The 17,469-nt window shown below is 37.6% G+C and overlaps 1 long non-coding RNA gene across 2 annotated transcripts in view; it reads left to right on the forward strand.

Moving 5' to 3' along the window:
• The window catches only part of LOC139828493 (uncharacterized), a 147,819-nt gene extending 130,651 nt beyond the window's left edge, over window positions 1–17,168 (forward strand). For both annotated transcript variants that reach the window (XR_011740169.1, XR_011740170.1), the window contains 2 exons: window positions 15,394–15,497; window positions 16,917–17,168. This is a non-coding gene — a long non-coding RNA (uncharacterized lncRNA). The remainder of the gene's footprint in view (window positions 1–15,393; window positions 15,498–16,916) is intronic.
• Window positions 17,169–17,469: the final 301 nt, after the last annotated feature.

The following is a 17,469-nucleotide window of genomic DNA, read 5'->3' on the forward strand; positions in this document are numbered from 1 at the left end:
AAAAATTTTTGGATGCCTGACAGAAATTTTCTTTATAAGGAAATACACCACAAAACGCTTCTACTACTGGTTTAATTAAAGAACTTCTGGCTTTCTTTAATTTATTATTTGTCTATTGCTGGAGTTTCTGGGATACCGTTTTGGGTTTTTTGCTGGGTTTGGATTTTTTTTTTCTTTTTTCCCCACAGAAGGTAGACCTGTGTGAATTTAGCTGTACATTAATTGTAACAATCAAAAATTAACAGTTAAACCAAAAGGAGACAAAAGTTTATAGTGGTGTTCAGTAAATACACTGAGCAGGGGAGCTGTCATCTTTCTGGATGCCAGCTGTGTCTGGTAGCGATAATGTGTGTTTCAAATAGCATAACATGGATTGGGAGTGTTAAAGATGAAGTAAAAAGCATCAGTGACTTAGCCCTAAGTTCTGGTGTGATATCAGTGGTGATCCATGAACATAATTTCATTCAAAATTAGCACTGACCCTGAAAAAAAATACATTCTGTAATCCAAGCATGTTAGTGTTTAAGCTGGTGGAAAGTCTGGAATCAGTGCCACAGCAGCCCATAATATTTTTAGATACAGTGCTGATCATATTTACTGCAGAGAAGTTATTTTGTTATCGTCCTTCTTTAATAGTCTTAGCCTATGTCAGAAAGAAAAAATAAATAGAACAGATTTTTTTTTTTAAAAAAGGCCCTAACTGAAATGAGATCTGCTACCAAAAATGAGATACACCAAAGTGTCTGATATGCTGGAGTTTGAATTATTGTGGGCTTATTGGAAAGTAACACAATTATAACAGAAGTTTCCTGAACACAGCACTTAATTTCTTCTATTAGCAATGATGATTCATCTTCACCTAAACCATAGTTTCTTCATTTATAAATAATCAAGGTTATCACGTGCTAAAATGAACAAGAAAAATGTCAAGTTTGACATCCCAGTTCATTCAAATGAACATGAAGCAATATATAGAGCACTTTTCAATTGCTTATAAGAAGAATAATGTAAGGATTAAGAAAAAAAAAAAAAGCAGCAATCGTGCAGTATTACGAGGTAAATGATGCTAGATTTAGTGATGGTCTTTTTTTTCCAGAGTTTTTCACAAACTCCTACTGTTGTTTAAACAAAAGAGATTTTGAGCATGGTGTTCTCGGTTACCAGGAGAGATATGTGGAAATGTGTCCTGGACAACGGCTAGAGCAGTGATCTCCTAAGTGGGGTGCACTCACAACAGTCCATTGGGGTGTGGGACAAAAATATTTTTTGTACCATTAATAAAATATTTTAACAGTGCTTATTTAATCTTTATCCCATTCACTTTTCATGTGTATTTTTGTGTATGTTTTAAGAATGTACATAATATATTCATCCAATTGTATGTGTATATTATTTATAAAGAGAGAGAGATAAGGGGTACATACTCAGAAAGTTTTTCCTGATAGTAGTGTGTAATCAAAAACAGTTTGGAGACTACTAGGCTGGAGAAGAATTATCGACGTGACATTTCCACACTAGATATAATTATTGGTCATACAATTGACTGGTGCTATTGATCGTGCTTGGTTGCATGAGAGAAAGGTGCAAATGGAATTAAACCAGCCCCAACACCTGTAGAGTTTATAGAAAGGCTCCTGTTGATTTTTAGAAGATATGGTTAAAAAAAAATGTTAGAGAGGTGATAGAAAGGTTGGGATGCAAGAAAGTGATTTTCAACTCAGAAAAATGGAGTAAAAGAGTTTTAGGAAGAATCATCTAAATAATCAACAGTTGCACTAAAGAAACCTGTAAACCCGTTGCGCAGATGGAGAGTTATTAGATAAGGGAGGGTGGATGGACAGTTGAAAAAAAGCAGCACAAATGGCTGGAAAGATTTTGAGTAGTACTGTTGAGGCATGTATTATGGAATAGAAATTAATCATTCAAGTGGACTTGGCTCCACTATGGCAGTGTCTGGAAAACTGCATTTTCTTAGGACATTGCTTTATCAGAAAGATGAGAACACCAGAATGGAAGGGGCTTAAGAACAGTAAACTACTGTGGGAAAGATCACAGTTACAAGATTACTTATAAAAATTGAGATAGTTATTAAAATGCAACTGTCTTGCTTGGATATGTAAAAAAAGGAGGAGAGAATGGACAAGGCCATATGGCTTAAAAAATTCTAGTGTCTCAATGAAGAGAAGGAGAAATGAGAGAATGTTAAGCAAAGTAAAATAATTATTGCTTCTAGATAAAATTCTTGATGATAACATGGTAATGATAAATAACTTAAATTTCAGTAAAGTTCATGGCACTAAGTGTTTTCCAAGCACATAAAAAGACATTTCAGAGTTTAATATCTTGAAGCTGGACAAGAGCAGAAGTAGCACAGGTTTCCAAGATCAACAGAGAGTCTGAATAGGACACAGAAGTTTAAATAGTTAGGTGGTATCTGGCCTCCTCCCAAGCCATTTCAAAGTGAGTAAGTTCTTGGATTTCAAATACTCAGGTGCATCTCCTGTCATTTTATGGGAAAGTGCAGGTTAGTGATGGCAGACTTGTCTTGGCACTGGATCATTCTATATTTGTGATTATGACGTTCTAGGAGGAAAAATATGGAAAATACACAGTGAAGTTATTTAAATGATGACTCCATGTCATGCAAAGATGACAAAAAGCAATTTGTTCTTTCTTACGAGCGTGCAGACATAGTGTTATTTTGGGTTATGACAGTCTGTAGCTGGTGAAGCAGCCTGTAAACACTTCAGTATAGTGAGGTCAGGAAAGAGGTTGTTATCCCTGGACTTGGTATGAATAAGGTGAAGTACCTTTGTAAGTGTTTGGCAGGACTGGCACAATTATTTTCTTCTAGCACATTGTTTTCCAGCTAACTTGACGTTCAGATCCAAGGTCTCTTACTAAAGTAAATGATTTGTCTTTCCTTATCCTTGAGGAATCCATTGCTATTTTTCAAAGAGCAGTTGATTCCTGATGTGTTTTTCAGCATGAAGGACAACTGATTTAAAATATAAAGTGAAGCAGCATTATAAAATGAAGTAATTGCTTTCTAGTGTGTTTAACTCATGCAATTTCTGACTATTGCATGACTCTTAACAGAGTTGCATGAGAAGAGTTGTATATGGTTTGAAGGCTCTATTGTTTTGTTATGTATTAGACAAATCCAGACAATAATCAAACCTGATTTGCTTCTGCCAGCAATTTCTTTTTATTCCTTGAAATAAAAGATGCCTCCCTACACTGCTACATACTACAAACCAAATCAGCTTATCTTCTGCAGTTCCTGTGCCAACCCACTAAAAACATGCAGCAATGTATATTTCAAAAAACTGGTGCTCTAACAATAGCAATCTACAGATGTAAGTTGTCTCATCTCATTCTATTGCAAAGCTTGCCCACGTGTTAACAGTCTTCTATATTCATAACATCCTTAACACGTGACTTTTTAGGACTTAAAATGACAAGATTCACAGTGACATGATTCTGATCTCAGGATGCAGATCTCAACTACAGGAAATTCTGTTTAAATATAAGAAATAACTTTCTGGTGCAGGGATGATCAAACACTAGAACAGGCTGCCCAGAGAGGTAGAGTCTTCATCCTTGGAGATACTCAAAACCTGACTGGACACAGTTCTGAGCAACCTCCTGTAGGAGGCTTTGCTTTGAGAGGGACAGTTTGCCTAGATGATTTCCACAGGTCCCTGCAAACCTCAGCTGTTCTGCGATTCTGTGAAAAAGCCAGTAATCCCCAGCAAACAAATATTATGTACTACCAGTCATGACATTTGTAGTTTCTGTATGATTATGGTATAGGGTCCTATATCCCACTTAAATCAGTTGCCTAGGGCCATCTGAAAACCTGACTTTATATTGAAAATGGTGAATCCCTGTATTCACTCTAGATGACTACTAATATTTTGTCTTTTCTAGCAGTTTCCTCAGAGAAGGGAGGAGTCATGCTTATTAATTGAACTCCTTGAAAGCTGCTTCTCTCAAATTGTTTGGTTTGGAGTTTGTGGTGTTTGGTTTGTTGTTGTTTTGGTTTTCTGTGTCTTTTTTTTAATCCTACGTGTTCTTCTTTCAGACTGTCATGATGGCAAAGATCCAAGTCCCACAGTCTTATCCAGCAAGTTTTCTGCTTGAAATTAATGAGTTTGATCTTTGACTTTTACTGGAGCCTCCTGGACATTTCACTGTATGTTTTCCTCTTTTACCGTTGTGCAGTCCAGCTGTATCCTATTTAAAAGCAGCTAAGCAATAGTCGGAAGACGATCACATTGTATACGTTCAGTCTTTCATTCTTGACTTGGCGGAAGATAAAAATCAATAAAGAACATCCACGAAGGGTTTTTTGGATGAAAGAGCAGTGCAAAGGCAGAGTGGTATAACGCAGATACGCTAAACTTCAGTTCAGTGTATTACAGTCTTTTCCTGTGCCTCTCAGGATCTCATAAATAGTAAGAACAGGAGAGCTGGCAGTTGTATTCTAAAGAATTAAGTAATTATGCATTTATTTTATGTAATGCAATTAAAACCAGTTTCAGATTATTTTTTTTGTCTTGCAGTGTACTGAAAAAGATGCAGAATGGCAATGCTAGGAAAACTATTGCTTGCTTAAGAGCATGTGCTTGAACTGAATTCCCACTGCAAGTCTTCATGCAGGATCCAGGTGCTTCCTTTCCCAGTGCTTGGGGGCAGTTTCCCATGACCAGAAGACATTCAAAAAGAAATCCTTTTGATATCACCCACATCCCCTCTGTCCGTCTTGATGTGTAAAGGAGGTTTCCAGACATTCAGTCTTAGATGCCAAGGCCCACATTGTCACAAGTAAACTGGTTGGAATTACATTATCTTAGAAGAGAAGGTCTTGTGCATTTCAAAATTGTTGAAGTTCCTAAGATCCTTAGATTCCTTGCAGACTGTAGATATGGCCTCCCTTATGGCCACAAAAGAACCGAAATCACAAAATGTGCAAGTGAATGGGACACATCAGATTGAGTGTGTGAGGAAAATACTCTACCTGACTGAGAAACATTTTTGCTGCACTGTGAGCTCAGTGCATATTCCAGTGCTCGATACGGGTAATGCTCTGCCTTTCAAAGCATGTGGCTCATAAGCAGTGCAGACTTTGCTTTCTCTCTCCATTTGCATCCCTGTTTTCTTATCTGCTTGTAACTAACCTACCTGCTCTACAGATTCAGCTGATAGCAGATGAATTCTTCTTCTGTGATTTAAGTGACAGTGTTTTCAGATAATATTTAAGTTGATCTCTTGCTTATATTAGCTTCAAAGGATAATAACATCAGGGTGGGAATCTTGTACTTTGATTAACTAAAAATTTCCTGGTATTAACTTATTAAACCTGACTTCTCAAAGGTTGACTGCTGAGTTGAATATGCATCTTGGGGCATATACTTACTTTTAGGCCTGATATTTCAAGCCTCTGTGCTTGAAAAATGCAGGATCTGGCTCTTCATTTTTGCAAGAATGGGTTAGACCATGAGGATATCAGAGGCTGTTCTAATTGCAAATATACTGCAAGTTAATAAGTCAGAATAAATATTAATCTGTAGTTTGGCTCCAGTAGAGTGATGCAACTGTTGCAAAGGGCTCAAACTGCGTAAGACTGATATATGGTAGTTGAATGCAATACATCTGGTCTTTTTGTTGCTGTGTCTTTTCTGTTTCCTAAACTTTTCAGTTTCTTTGTCTTCTGTGAAGTAAACTACTGTAGCATTATTTGAATAAAATTTCTGGCCTAGGTTTTCAAATGTGCAGTGCTTTCACACCTTACCAGTAAAATCAGTGCAGACTGTTATTATTTAATTGACAACAATTTGATCAGTTTGACAACCATACCTCAGAAATCCCCCTACCATTGCATAAGATGACAAATCACTACAATTAAAAACTTTATCTCTTCTGTTAATGTAATTATACCCTCCTAAAGCAATACTTATTCATCTTTAAGCTGATTTTTTTTTTTTTTAAGTGAACTGTACATGATCACTTACCAGGAACTTTTGAAATCATGAGACAGTTGGAATAGGGCAGAAGTTGTAGATATATTTATGTTGTTGCAGTTTTTTATCAGAAATGGAAGCTGAGTAGAAAAACATAAATCATTGTTTACTAAGGGTCAGGCTGACAGAAATGAGCTGTTGTACATGTTGCCTGAGAGCAGCTGGTGTGCCAGCCAGGAAGGAGGCATTAGCTGGCCAACTGTTTTGAACTAGGTATTACACATGCTGGGTTTTGTCTGGCACAGATGTCATGGAGATGCATGACAAATCTGGATTTCCTGTAGCAGGTGATGGAAAGGGAGAAAAAAATATAGACACAGAGACTTTATTTGTCCTACTGCATACAGAATAAATTGCCTAATGTTTTTATCTTGATTTGATCCTGAGAAATAAGGAACAATGCTCTTATTTTACAGGTTGGAAGTTTAGGCACAGATGGATAAAGTTACCACGTCAGACTTCACTGGTTATGTGCGACAAAGCAGGAGACTGAACTCCAGTCTCCAGGGTCCCAGATTACTGTCAGAACCACTTAACAGAGCTCTCAATATTTCTGATGGAAGCAAGCTTTCAGCCACAGGCTAGAGTCTCAGTTGGGTGGTAATTCTGTCTAGTTCTCTTCAAGTCCCATGTTTTTTTCAATTCCACGAAAGTGTTATGCTTTTTGTAGTGGTATTGTTCAGATCTGGGCTGATAGCTCAAAAACATTGTTGAAAATTGTCTTTCTGGAAACTAGTTGCGTTTTTAAATGGGGACTGTTAACTCCCTCTAAAGAATCGGTTTGTCCACTTAACCTATTGCTAGTGAACCATGGATACTCCATTGTCTGCTGGAGACATATGAGCCAGTTAATGGAAAAGGTCAGTTGGCACTTATTAACATTAAAATCCCATTTAAATCTGCTGATCCCCTTGAGGGTGCTTTGATTCTCACAGCACACTGGGTTTTATACTGCTTTTCAGTGTTTGTAACCACGGGTGTTTAATTGCTACTTTTGAAAGCTAGCAACAGCACTAAAAGGATGAGTTAGGTGTCCTGGTGCATATAAAGTGTTGCTGCCACATCTAAACTGCTGTTGAACCTCACACCTTACTCCTCATGCTCTTTTAACCCACAGCAAGGCTCTAAGAAGGCAGAAGAGGCAGAAGAGAAGACAAATGCTTTTGATGTGGCCGCAGCACAGCGTTCCTGGCTTCTTGTCCGTCTTTCAAATGGACAGAGCTCCATCACAAACTACCTTCAGATTCCCTGCATGGCATTTGTGGTGGTCAACTATTAAGATAGACAGCTAAGGCTCAGTTATTGAAGGAAATCTGATCTGCATTATTCTGTCAGCAAACAGTATTTAAAGGGCATAGCCACAGTATTCCTGTTTGGCGTTGGGGGTTTTTTGTTTATTTGGGGTTTTTTTCCAGATTTTTTTTTTTTTTTTTTAAGACAGTTACTGAGATGGACAGAAAGAAATAATGATGGGACATATTTGTGAACTCTTTGGGTTAATCAAGCATGCAATTTAGACTGAGGGCTCTGTTCATTATTCATATGTATTCAGGTGGTCTGTATAGCTGAAGGAATGTTTTTGGAGAGGTGTTTTTCATCATGCAGATATGGTTCTGTGCTGGCCATATTCATCCATGATTTCTGTGAACCGAAAAAATTATGTTTTCTCTCTGGTAAACACACATTCTGTGTATTCCTAACAGAAAATAATAATTACTATAAGAGATCTGTTTGCTGCTTAGCTGACCTTAGTTGACATTACAAATCAGTAATTCACAGGCAGACATTTTTGTCATCTTTCTCAGAATATGAATTCTCCACCTTAAATGAGCAATTCTATTTTAGTCCAGTGTAACCTGCATAGGCATGCAAATACTGCACTCAGCACCACAATACGTCTTCCTGAAGAACACCTGGCACAGTCGGTAATATCTTATAGAATCACAGAATGTCTTCAGTTGGAAGGGACCCACAAGGATCATTGAGTCCAACTCCTGTCCCTGCCTGTGACAACCCCACACTTCACACCATGTGTCTGAGAGCATTGTTCAGTCTCTTCTTTAATAATGTCAGGCTTGGGGCCGTGACACCTCCCTAGGGAGCCTGTTCCAGTGCTCCACCACCCTCTGCGTGAAGAACCTTTTCCTAATGTCCAGCTTCAACCTCCCCTGGCACATTTTCCTGTCATTCTCTCAGGTTCTGTCATTGATTGCTAAAGAGATTAGTTCAGCTCCTGCCCTTCCTCCTCCCCTTGTGAGGAAGCTGTAGGCCATGACGAGGTCTCCCCTTTTTCTCCTCTTCTCCAGGCTGAATAAACTAAGTGACTTTAGCAGCTCCTCATATGGCTTTCCCTCCAAAACCTTCACTACCTTCATAGCCCTCTTCTGGATACTTTCCAGCAGCTTAATATCCTTTTTATTCCTGCGACACCCAGAACTGCACACAGTGCTCCAGGTGAGGCCACACCAGTGCAGAGCAGAGCGGGACAATCACCTCCCTTGCCCGGTTGGCAATGCTGTGCTTGATGCACCCAGGACACAGCTGGCCCTCTTGGCTGCCAGGGCACACTGTTGGTTCGTGTTCAACTTGCCATCAACCAGAACCCCCAGATCCCTCTCCCTAGAGCTGCTTTCCAGCATCTCATCCGCCAGTCTGTATGCACAGCCAGGGTTGTTGTGTCCCAGGTGCAAAAGCCGGCACTTGCCCTTGTTGAACTATCTGCTATTTCTGGTTTGTTCACTCATGTTTTCTGCACACAGGTAGAGGAGGTCAGCTTTGTTTTAGTAGATTCCAGGGTATCTTCTTTGTTTAAGCATATATTCTATTAAAAAAGGTAAAAAATCTCTTTTTCCTGGGCATTAAAGTTGATAAAGTTTGTAATTATGTTTTGGATTTCTTTTAAGTTTCATCATCTGTCCTGAAGTGTCCCCAGGAGAGCTCTGACTCCCTTGCTGATAAACATCTGGTAAAGAAATATATTATTACCTACACCACCTGTCCCTTGTAGGCTCGCTTAGTGACTGCATGCTCTGCTGTGAAGCTACAGAAGAGTTTTAGATTGCTAAGCCCATGCTGTTGAATGAGCTGAAGCTACGGACCTCAGCAGGTGCTGAGGTGATGGTGTTTCCCAAGGGAAGGTGGTCTTGCAGAAACCCTTTCCAAAGAGACTTGCCACACTGTTCTGTAGCAGCTGGTGGCTTTTAAGGGATCAGCCTCTACACACTGCACTGTTGCATGTACATTGCATTGGCAGTTTATTTTTACCTCTGTTGCTGGATGACAGTTTCTTGCATTAATGCTTACTTGACTGTTCAATGTGGAACATTTAAACTTGTGTCTGATGCTATGCATTAATAACAGCATATTGATATAATTAACTAGATGACTTCTTGGAATAAAGCACTGTCTTTCTTCTTACTTCACCGGACTGTCATACTAATGTGTACACTAATGTCATATTAATGAAAAAAATAATAAAAATCTTCATTCAGTTTCCAGTAGAGAGGAAACTTTAGGTTTTTGTCATTTTCATCTGCCATGAGAAAGAAAAATAAAAATATTTAGAATTTCAAATGTAAAATAGTCTATTAGAGGGAGACCCAATAGCATGACTATCTTGTCTGATAAGTGTGCATGTTTGTATTTTTTTTAATCTATTTTCCTCCTTTTGTTTCTTTTTAATTTCTCTGAATGCCTAAATCACTGTTCTTTTCTCGGCAATCCTCATACGTTCTTCTTTGAGTCTAGTAGCTGGTTGAACTTTCAAATTGCCTAGCATGATACTGCTTGCTCTTTAAGACTCAGGAGTTTGTTAAAAATCCCTAAGCTTAATAAAGCAAAACTGTATTGTTTCATGTTTCTCATTCTTACTGATTTGTTACAATAATCTGTCGTATATAGAGAATCAGACTAGAAACTGGTAGACTTTGTCTTTGCACATCTGTAAAGTTTAGCAGCACTGTATAGAAATGCTCCTTTGCTTATTTCTACGCCATAAATCCATGAACTGAAAAAGTAATTCAGAAGAAAAGAAGAAACATTGTATTTTAGGCAAATAAAAGAAATTATCGTCTTTAACCTGATATATGTATCAGACCAGTTCTAATTTTCTTTCAAACATGTTCAACAGAGCACTCATACAGAATCTAAAAGCATAGTGATGAAACATAAATCTTTGATTTTACTTTATTTCATTCTGTGTTTTTTCTAAGAGTGCTTTGGTTTATTTCCGAATGAGGAATGAGGGTCTTAATCACAATTAGCGTAGTTGAGAGTGTTGTATTAAATGCTAATCTGAGGGCTACTGTTTTGTATATTCTAAGAAATAAAACCCAGACAACTAGGTGATAGAACTAGGCACAATTTCTGGAGTTTGCTTTGCTGAAATTACAGGTTGATGTTATCTGAATTTGCAAATTGATTTGAATTTCAGCTGTGTGGGATGTTTACAATGAAACTTGAAGCTGAAAATATATTTGGCTTGAGTATTTGAAAGAAATACTCAGTCTGTGTGCATACATTTCAAATGAACCTGGACTGAATCATGCATTTGCATTGAAATGTGAAGCATTTACCTACATCTTAAAATGAAGGCAAGTTCAGCCACATTTAATAAATTTCACTTGGAGTTTTGAGACACATTTGAGCCTAATTCAGGAAACAAATCTCAGCTGACATAAGCTGGTATTGTTCCACTGAAATACATACATGGATGCTCTTTGCGTTGAAAGATTGGGACTATACTCATTTGTACCAGCTGAGAAAAAATGGTCCAGTGTATTGAAAACGGCATTCACGAAAACACATGTGAACATGTTTACATGTAAAGATCTGAAAAATTTTTCTATGGTAAAATCTTGTATGTTTTCCTCACCACAGAAGCTTAATGTGCTTTTTAATTTTTTTTTTTTTCCATTTGTGACTGAATGTATTAGAAGAAATATCCTCCCAAGGATGCCATAGTACAGCTTGACCTTCACAGCCTGAAACAATGTCTTCAGGTTCCTTTCTGGAAGAGCCCTAGCACATGGACTGCCTGAAGTCAGCCAGCTGTGCTGACCCTTCTAGATGGACTGGAAGAGGCAAGCTGATGGTACACTGTGCTGGGGAGGGACTGCTAGTTGGACCTAGCAGCCAAATGAGCTGAAGTTCCCATTCCTGAGCAGAGGCCAACTATTAAAAGCGGGCTTATAACAGTATGATCAGTGGTGCCAGTGTCTTCTCAGCAGCTATTTAAAAGCAATTCTTTGTAAATGTGCAGTCTCATGCCTTCATTTGCAGGCTGGCTGCAATGCTGTGCTGAGGGGAGTGTTAGTAACTGATGAAAATCGTCTGGCATTATATGCTGGACCTGAGATGTCCTGCATCATGTGTTACACCCAAATAGAGCGCCCCTGAATCAGAAGTACTTTTTTCAAGACATTTATTTTCCTAACTCCCTCTAAGCTGTATCATCATTCTCCTGGCATGGTGACTAGACACAGAAAACCAAGAAGCCTTTGGGAGAAGTAAATCCAAGACAGCGATTTCAAGGATTTCAAAGCCAACCAAGAATAAGTCTACTTTATAGCCTGTGCACATGCTTACATTCATCTTACAGTTAGACCGGAGGGAATAATTAGCAACTAAAGGAGAGATTAAATTAGATAATTTTTCATATAAAGGCTGTCATGACAGAAAGTCCTGTTTTGCTGTCCAGAGACAATGTGGCAGTCTGAGGCAGTACTGTTAGGAATAGAAGGTGAGACACAGCTTCAGCTACTTTAGCAATATATGCAATATATTTCCCTCAATTTATTTTGAGAAACAAATCACTTAATAAGTTGTTTCTTTGTGGAATCATTCAAAGAACTCACAAAAGGCCAGAAATAAAATTGTTAATTAAGGTTTCAGTAACAATTTCTATTAGGGGACCATTTGCAAATGGTAATTTAGTAGTTAATAAATGACAAGTAGATGTTAAAAACTTATTAGTGAAGCTTATGAGCAACAAGAGTAAATCTCTTTCATGAAGTCTTATAAATATTACTAGTCAAACTGGGGAGGTTTTGTGATTGAGCTCACAGACATTTTTTTGTCTAAGTTTTGCTACTGTGTTTGAACATTGCCTTTGAACATTACATCTAGTTCATTCCAAAATGAAGCAAATGGTCTAAGCTAATAGCTAATAAAAGCTACTCCAAAAAGAGAAAAGTGTCCCTCAGAGATTTCTAACATGAGTTTAACTCACAAAGAGCTAGAAAATCTAAAAGCTGAGGCTGCTTTTGGCCAAGGAGTTCAGATCCTGACTGACTTATAAAATATTGTCTCATTGAAAGTGTCATTAGGGCTTAAGTGTTTCTATTCCTTCTAGGTCCTCCTTGCACTCCTTCTCCTTGGACTTTATGCTATCTTAACAGCAAATTCCTAGCAGCTTTACTTCGCAGAAAATGATGTTGCTAAGGCAATGCACTATAATCATCTCTGTGTAGTGAAGACTCCATTTGAACCACCGGCAAACTCATGAAAGAGAAAATCGAATGGAGACTTCAGCCAACAGGCTGGCTATGCTACCAGCTGTAGAGAAGAGTCTGAAACATCTGAAGACAGTTCCTCCTTTACTTAGAATGTGAATTACACCCTGATGAACCTTCTCAGCCTCCACTAATACTGACACTATTCAAAATATCAGGAGCAGGATAAAATTCCTCTTGTCTCTATTCTGTACCATGCATTCCCGTAATACTTTTTCTTTCTTCTGTGGGGATATGGGGCATTTTTGGGGTACTGGATGAATCTATCTGACTGGCTAGTGTATGGAAATCCCTATCTGGACAGCTATAAATGACCATATGTTTGGATTTTATTGTGGACTTTGGAAAGGTTGTTTATGAATTCTTTTTATGATGCCACATGTCAATTTTATAGTCATAGTGAGACACCCCAGGCTGTACTTTGTTGCCTCATGATCATAATCTTTCTTCAGTTGAGGACTCTTATCTATCCACTTTGGGTCTCTTATTCCACCCTAGATGTGGATTGTGACCAAACAGCAAGCCTCTTGGTGTCCAGATCCTCCATACCCTATTGTACTTGTCATCAAGCTTCTTAGAAAGCACCTGCAAAATTTGCCAATGTACAAAACCAAAATCAAATTGTAGTTGTCATATCATTAGCCTGTGTCCCAAAACAATTCAAAGTACTAATAGAAATGTAGACAGTTCAAATTGATGGAAATTTAATCTGGGTGATTTTTGAATTACTTTCCTAGCAAGCAAGACTGAAATAAGCCAAGACGTGTTTCTTCCATCTGAATGAATATGATATTCCCTGCAGGATAGTTTTGACTTTTGAGCAGTTTCATTCCCAATTTATATGTCATTCTCCAGAAACAAATGTTGGGCCAAAATTGACAATTGTTTTGGTTTTAAACTGTCATGTTTCCAGCAAGCAGCCTATCTCATGTATTTTAAAGTGATATTTGCTGAATGCTGCCTAAGTCCATATCTTCATCTGCTAAGGTTTGCTTTTATTTTTAATTAATAAGAAGTAAATTCACATTTCTTTTCAGAAATGTCTGACCTTAAGGTAGGTTGGTGCTGAACTGAGATGCACTGATGGGTATCTGCCATAGAATTATAGCTTTCTAAAACCAAGTACATGATCTGCTTTCAGAATCACTTGATCACTGAGGTTTGTATTCAGTTGGGGTTTCTCTGGAAGGGTGCATTGGTATCACAAAAATACAGAATACCTGACTTGGGAATGCTGAAACATGTGGGTAGGAAATCCCAACCCATATTCCACACAATTTTAGACAGAGGAATGGTTAGTTCGAATGGATTTAGATATAGATATAGATATATTTTTTTTAATATATATATATATAAATAAAAATAAATCCTCACAATATTTGTTGTACTCTAAAAGGCAGTTGTGTTGATTCTAAACCTCCTGTAACTCTAAATCCAACCTGCCCTGCATGCTGGCAAAGGGATTCAGTTTGAAAATCTCTGTTTTTATAATTCTATCAGTAGAAGATTGAATTAACATCACAAGTCTGACAGAGCTTCTTGGATTGAAAGAACTAAGCCAAATAGGAGTTTTATCAATTTACTTTGGAAAATGGAAACAGTAATTATTTATGGGGTCGTGCAGTATTTCATGACATGCAATTTCATTTCCAGCAGGTCACATAATTATTTTACTGGGGATGGAATTTGCAAATTCAGGGTATGAATCCAAGCCCCTTCCTACCAAAAACCTTGGATAATTGATAAGCATAAACTTTGATTTCTCCCTTTCTGTTCCTTTCTCTCACAAGTTTTAATGAATTATAGATATGTTCATGCACATTCACAAGTGTAAGAGGGTACATATTTTCTTCAGCCATTTTCATTATGACTTTCATTGAAATGACCTCTATACTATAGGTTTTCAAAGGGAATAAAACAGAATAAAATTTCTGTAGATATATTAGAATGATGTGATCTTTCTGGCATAGATTGCCGCTCTTTTCTGCAGGTAAAATACTTCAAACAACACTGAAAAAAGAGAACCTGGGCTGGGAGTTATTCTTGTGGGGTTTTTTAATATTTTTTTTCCATCTCAGGGATTCTGATCTCAGCTAGAGTTTCTGATCCCTTCTGACATCAGTCATATTTATTAGAAAGATGACATTGGTTAGATGTGAAATCAGTGTGTGAAAATGTTATCTAGGAATGAAAACAAGATCACCAAACAATGCTCTGCTGAACCTTGCAGAAATAATTTCATACAACTGAGTTTTTTTCTTACATAAAATTATAGCTGGCATGATTTAAATGACTCTGCCCTTTCTTCCATTTGTAGTAAGTGTGACCTGCCTTAACTTATGCAGTATCTTGTACCAAGGTAAAAACAAACAAACAAAAAAGACCAAGAATGTTATCTTTCTAAAGGTCATTTCTCTTATGATTAATGTGTTGTTTTGAACACAAATATCACTTAGCAATTATAATGTAGATGCAACTACCAAATTTTTAAGAGAGAAAGGGCTTGCTTATGTATTTATTTAGAATTATGCTATCCAGAGCCATTTAGAGAATTAATGTTTCCCATAGGTATCTGCAGTTCATTCACAAATCAGACCAAAAAATTGAAAAAGCCATGAGTTCTTTTATATTTCCATGCTGCAACCTGTGATTTCAACCTGACATTTCCAGTCTGCCTTAGATGAGTGGCTTCTGTGGTAGTTTTCATTCCATTGTTAAATACATGGTTAATAATGTGGAAGGTGCAGGGGGAATGCTCACAGAATATGGATGAGGGCAGAAGGAACTTTATGTCTTTGGTGATCATAATTACTTTATTTTTTTTTCCTTTTTTTAAATTTTTTTCCCTTGTACAGCCTGAGAGAGCTGCACAGACTGTCCTGAAATGACAACTGTCTGTCACTGTCATCCATCAAGAGGCGATCAAGGATTCACTGTGACAGACATCTGTGGCTTAAAAGTAATGTACCTTAAACTTCATAGCACTGAATTAAACACTGGCTATAAGGTTAGATACTTAAGACCAATGTGGAATGTAAGGTTTTGCTTCCAGCTTATTTTACAGGTAGTTTATTTACTCTCTCTGTTATCTGTACTAATGACATAAATTAATCTGCTTACTCTCTCGAGATCATATGAATTGCCTGTACTGAAACTACAGTGGGTGTTACCTGGCACAATAGCAGACTGCATTGATGTAAATGTTACTGATATTAGTAGCCAAAGGAGCACAGGCTTGAAACTCAGGCATTATGGCTCTGTGCCTGCTTCTGGGTGACCTTACGTAAAATGTTTGTTTACTCTCTGCCTCAGAGTCCTCTCCCCTAGCTGGAGTAGAGATCTGGTGTACTCCAGCTGCATAGCTGCAATAAAGATCCAGTGCATCATCTGGAGACCTGTGGTTTAAAAGCTTGATTCTCTTACTCTTTCCTATAATAGTTTCACTAGCTATCATGTATCAGTAGTTTTTCAGTCATATATTTAAAAATCAGAGTAAGTAGACTTGGGCTGGAAGAATGAATATGTTTCCTTTAATACTATAATACTAGTACTTAGGATGGTGCACTGCATGTTTTTGCAAAGGCTGGATGTGAAATACCATTTGTTGACTTCTCATCTCTATAATTAAAGCAAGCCCATTTATCAGAAAGGCTCTCACGAGGCTTAGCTGCTCTCCTACATATTCAGTGTTTTACATCCATTAAAAATATATTCTAACTTTACCTATTAGAGTAAATTTCTTAAAAGTCTTTAGGAATTATCCTATTGTCAATTTATAGAGGGGAAATTAGGGTGCATTTTATTTAATTCAATACCTATCCAAATACCTATGTATTTTCTAACTTAATTTATCTGTAAATATAAACATTTCTAGCCTCTACCAGAGGTTGTGAAGCTATGCTTTTTTCCTGCAGATTGTTTTGATAATGAACTCCTTCCTTATGACCCTTAGCAAAGAAACATAAGGGGCTTGCCCATATACATCCAATTGCAGACTGAATTTTAAGATGGCTTTCTTAACTTATTAAGGAATTAGGTTCTCCATTTGTGGTGGGCCCTACATATTATACTCTGTGAGCAAGAATGCAGTCCAAAGTCATGCTGATGCACCATATTGCTAAACAAACTACCTCTGTGTAACTTTGATGTCAGAGGTATGGCTCTGCTTCTGTTTGCCCTTTCCTTTTTGAGAAACAGCCACTGTAGGAAGTATGAATTTGTCAGTAAGAATTCTAACTTGGGGTAAGTAAATGAGCAAAAGTCTAGCTTTAGTATGAAAATGGATGGAAAAGGTTTCTTCTATTCTGAAAAGCTGATCTTCTGTATTAACATGTTTATTTGCAAATACTTAGTATTGTTATGCTACTTTCTCAATCAGGAATGCCTAAGATGAGTTTTAAAGCAATCAAGAATACCAAGGATGACTTTAAAAGTGTGAAGTGTGCTGATGGAAGATACCTGGAACACCTACTCAGCAGATGGCAGAGAAAGTGTTAACACTCTCCCATCCACTGTGAAAGACCTCAGCTGGACCCACTGATTGCTAAGATTGTCAGCCCAGCAGCCCCAGCGACTTGGGAAATATCTTCCGTGTTATAAGAAGACACTCTTCAAAGAGAAAGGTTTGCTACTATGTAAGTGTGAATCATTAGGGTTGATTAGAAGAAGGGAGAAAAAACTTTTCCTAGTACTCTTTCATAGCTTTTTTTCAGATGTAGCCTTAGCTACCTGTAGCCTTTCTAAACGTTATCTTTGCCACTCTTCTGAGGGGTGACTGGTTTGTTTGTTTTATAAGACTTCTGAAAGTGCCAAAGTAGAGGATGCTTTCACCTTTGAGTATAATTCAAATTCTTTATGGAAAGTGTCTCAATTCTCCTTTAACTCTGTTTTAACTTCCTCAGACTGCAATTCTAGGTCTTGGTAGAGAATGC

The sequence above is a fragment of the Patagioenas fasciata genome, chromosome 8 (genome assembly GCF_037038585.1).
Source record: "Patagioenas fasciata isolate bPatFas1 chromosome 8, bPatFas1.hap1, whole genome shotgun sequence".
NCBI classification, from domain to species: domain Eukaryota; kingdom Metazoa; phylum Chordata; class Aves; order Columbiformes; family Columbidae; genus Patagioenas; species Patagioenas fasciata.